Below are 4529 nucleotides of genomic sequence, written 5' to 3'. Positions count from 1 at the left end.
ACTACATATATATATATATATATATATATATATATATACACATAACTTTGTCATACATTTGCTAAGCAAAAATTCGACTTCTGATGTATTCAAATGTCCATCGAATTACCGATAAATTGCTGTTTTTAATATCGGATCCATTTCTTCTTCATATAAATTAATATTAATATATAATTATAAAGCATTATAATTTCTTAGAAATATGATTATTATATTCATATATTACATATTGTACGCGTAAACATATATACTAATAATAAACGCGTTAATATATAAACTAAATTAAAAAAAACAATATAAAGGATACATATCCAAAAATATCCAAAAATACGTTTGTTAATTATATCAAACGCTTTCAAATTTTGCGTTTTCGCCGGCTTTATAACCATGTTTGCAACTTATTAAAAAATATTATATTATTCTCTTTCTCTCATTTCCCTAATATATATTCCCTAATATATATCCCTAATATAATCGTATACTAAAAACATACAATCTTCGTGTCCAACATATATATTCAAAAATTACAATGCAACTGTAAACTTATATAGGTCACACTACTATATCTAACTGATAAAAAAGATCAATTGTAACTAGAATACGCAGCTCCTTTAATACGTTGCAGTACTGTTCCTCCTATATATTTCGCTATGTAAAGCTATTAACACAGTTATTCAGTAGAATTTATTATAATTGTGAAACGACTAATATGAATGCCTTGAACGCTCTATAACTGTCATCGCAATAATATCAAATATCGCGTTAATTAAGCAACAACTTTAAAACAGAAGACACTGTATTCTTCGAACATCACTTTCCGATTGATTGACTAACCGCTATCCTTAGACGAGCTGTCCATCGAGGAATCATCAAAGCGATAATCATCGTCATCGTATCGATTTCAATCCTCGTATCCGTAAGGCCTATAAAGATCCTAAAAAAAAACATGATAGAACAGTCAATTTTTCGATATCGACAAAAATGCCCGATATGTATAACACACATAATGACTCTCTCTCTGATGGATAAGACTCAATAATTCCCAACAATAATCATCCAATGAATCTTGCTTCTTTGTATTGGACTTGACACACTTGTGAAAAAAAAAACAGAGCATGTGAATATATGTTTATCGAATTATATGTTTATCATATGTTTATCGAAATTAGTCTACTTAGTTTTTCTTATTTCAGGAATGCGCGCGCGTAAAAAATTATTGTTAAATATGATAAAATAAAGAGAAATACAAAATAGAAGACATTATGGAAAGATGATTTTTGTTTTTACGTACATTCGTGAATGATTTTATCGGAAGTTCTCTACACGAAAGTACTCATATCTTAACATCGTGATCTAATCCACTTGTCGCGAGGATGGGAATATGCGGGTGTCCCTCTAAGTAATTTACCTATAAATTAAATTTTAAAAAAGACCATATTTTCTTTCTACACTGCAAAAGAAAAATTTGTTTTTCATCGGATTTAGTGTGGAAATTCACAACTCCTTACTTATCTCCTGCCATCCACTGTACAATGGCTTCTGTATTTTTATCAAATGAATATATCGCAATTAGATCCAGATGCAACATACTCGCTTTTAGGATCGAAAAAATTGATTCCCTTTACTGCAATCAAATGACACAAATATCAAATACTAAATCAAAATTACTGTCCCGAATTAAAAGAGATATGTTATACAGAATGATTTCCAGAAAGAAATTTCAACACAAAAAACAAATTAAAGTTTCACTGAATCTTGTTACTGTTAATTTTTCTCTATTGAAACGCACACAAAGAAAAGAGATAAAAAAATCAAGAATGGAAAATATAGAATACCATAATGTAATTGCATATTACGTACTAGTTGCACAATTTCTGTGACCCTGATATTTATGAGCATAATCTACATGTAAAGACATTAATCTATCAAATAGGTAGATGTCTTCGTCACTGTATAATGCGAGAATTTCTGTTCCATTGTGATTATATATAGCATGCGTTACATATGTGTGTGCTTATTCCCTGTCTGAGACATTTAAATTACTTGTAAAATTAAACACATGTAGAGAAAAACAAGCCACACTATTCTATTGTATTAAATATTGATAAAACTTTTTCATTAACAGGATTGTAATATATATGCTGTACCAAGTGATCGAGGCACAGCTTATAAAGCGGCATCAAAATTTTTCGCCGATCATATACTCTCATATAATAACCGACACAAAATTTATTACTATTAAAAGGATTAGAATGTATACTGAACAGTTGCACTTCTAACGAACCTTCCTTTACTATAAGTAATTTGAGGATAAAGAAATATATATATATTATACGAAAAATTAACATATGTAAAAATACTGTGACCTATAAACTGATGAATAGAAAATAAACATATATTTAAATTTTTTAAACATAATGACTTACTCGTTTGATTTGCTCTCCCGAATATCTATGGAGAATACCCTTGCATCTTCTCCAGCAGAAAAGATTACATGTGATGTTTCACAGGATACACATTCAATTTGTGCGATGATTTATTTACGATGCGATGTTTACGATGCAATTTCTTCGATGTGTCGTTCAAGATCTTGCAACCGTTTATAGAACAAGTGACTATATTAACATACTCTATGTCTAACGGCAACCATTTAACCTAAATGATTAAATTAGAAAAATAAGAAAGATAAATATATAATTACATAGAATAGTAATAAACCTTTATAATTGATAAAACATTTTAATCGCAATAATTAATTATAAGTATATATAAATACATGATAAGTATATATAAATACTTGATACACACTACTTATATGACCACATAAATTAGTGACGTTTTTTTCCTACAGCTCAATCTTAAATAATAACTGCTAAATCATCAGAAGCATTGGCTAATAAATTTCCTTTTTGAATGAAATTTAAGACATTTATATCTAATCAAAATAAAGAATCAAATATTAATATCATCAAATATTAATATCATTAAATATTACCACTAAATAATCAAAAGTAGCTTAGCAATAATCCCATAATAATAAAACATCGTATAGCTCAATGCGCAGCGTTTCAAGAATAATTTACCCGTTGCTCGTTAAGATTATATATAAGCTCAAGTCACTCTACTGCATGTAAAGAACCATAGAACCTTCTTTGGCATAACGGATTGCTACTTATTTGTCACTTACCGATTTATCACTTTCGGTACAATACGCCAATTAGGAAGTGGTTTCTCTATTTTAAGCAATGAGGTATTTCTTCGTCCTTGTCCTCGTCCCCTCATCCTCATCATCTTCAATCCATTCACATTTAGCTATCCACAAAAATTCAATCTAGTCTGCTGTCCAGAATTTAAAATTTTATATCTTACCAAACAAATAGAGCAAACATTAAAAAAGTATAAAATACCTCTTTCGTCTTTATTATCAGTATTATCATATATAATTATTTAACATTATTAATATATTTTTGTGATCTTATGTATATATATCATTCAACGAGACTTTTTAAACATAATTATAGATATCATAAAATTATAATTAATAAATGTACATATATAACCAAAATTTTATATATAAGAAAATAATTACCTTATTTGCATCAGGAATGGAAGCTTCTCTTGTTATTTCATTAGACAAGATATTATTATCTTCATTATTGCTTATTTTGTCTCTTACGATAATTTTGCTGTTTCACTTTTGATTTATTCCTTTGAAATGTCACTGAAATATCATCATTTACGTTTCCAGCACTAGCGTTACATGCACTCTTATTTAATTTCTGCTGCTTACTAGAATCTTCGTCTAAGCTATTTGATTCTATCGACATGCCATTACCGACATGTATTTGATCTTTAGAAATATTTATTTTGAGTTTGTTCAGATCTGTGTATAATGCGTTTGCTTCGTTAATACAAGAAGATGGAATATTGTCTTGCAAAATAGTCGCTTCTGATAAATGAACTGAATTAAAATTGGTAGCATATAAGATTTATTTTAATACATAGTTTTGTCGCACTTATCAGTTGTTTTCTTAATCTCGTCTTCTGTAGAAAGTTCCATAGGCTCGCTCGTTTGTTTGTTCATTTTGCATAAATCCACGAGATTGTTATCAAATCCAGTTATATGATTAGAGTCTTTTGACACTGCTGTTGGACGAGAACTGTCTACATTCCTTAAAATGATTGAATTTTCTAAAGAGTTTTATTGCACTTTCCTAGATTTCTCAGAATCCTTGGTGTCAGGAAATTTTACCTCAAAATCATTACCTCAACATGTATCTTATTTTCAGAATTCATTTTATTTTCGAGATTTTAGATGTATTCCTTTTATTCAGAGTGTCTGCAATCATCCCTTCAAAAAAGGCACAAATCTGCAGTTACATGTCCAACGTTTATCTAAAAAGTGATGATTATAAAAATTCATATAAATAACGTGAAATCTCTTTTATAAATATTATACTATATTTATTATATATACATACATACATACATATATATATATATATATATATATATATATATAGTATATA

General features: G+C 28.4%; 2 pseudogenes; both read right to left on the bottom strand.

Moving 5' to 3' along the window:
- Positions 1-1333: 1333 nt before the first annotated feature.
- On the bottom strand, positions 1334-3282 carry LOC105625259 (annotated as a pseudogene).
- A 30-nt stretch (positions 3283-3312) lies between these two features.
- On the bottom strand, positions 3313-4296 carry LOC105625258 (annotated as a pseudogene).
- Between the last annotated feature and the right edge of the window lie 233 nt (positions 4297-4529).

The sequence above is a fragment of the Atta cephalotes genome (genome assembly GCF_000143395.1).
Source record: "Atta cephalotes unplaced genomic scaffold scaffold00503, whole genome shotgun sequence".
Taxonomy (NCBI): domain Eukaryota; kingdom Metazoa; phylum Arthropoda; class Insecta; order Hymenoptera; family Formicidae; genus Atta; species Atta cephalotes.
Note: the sequence above shows the minus strand (reverse complement) of the source record. Positions and strands in the feature narration are given on the sequence as shown.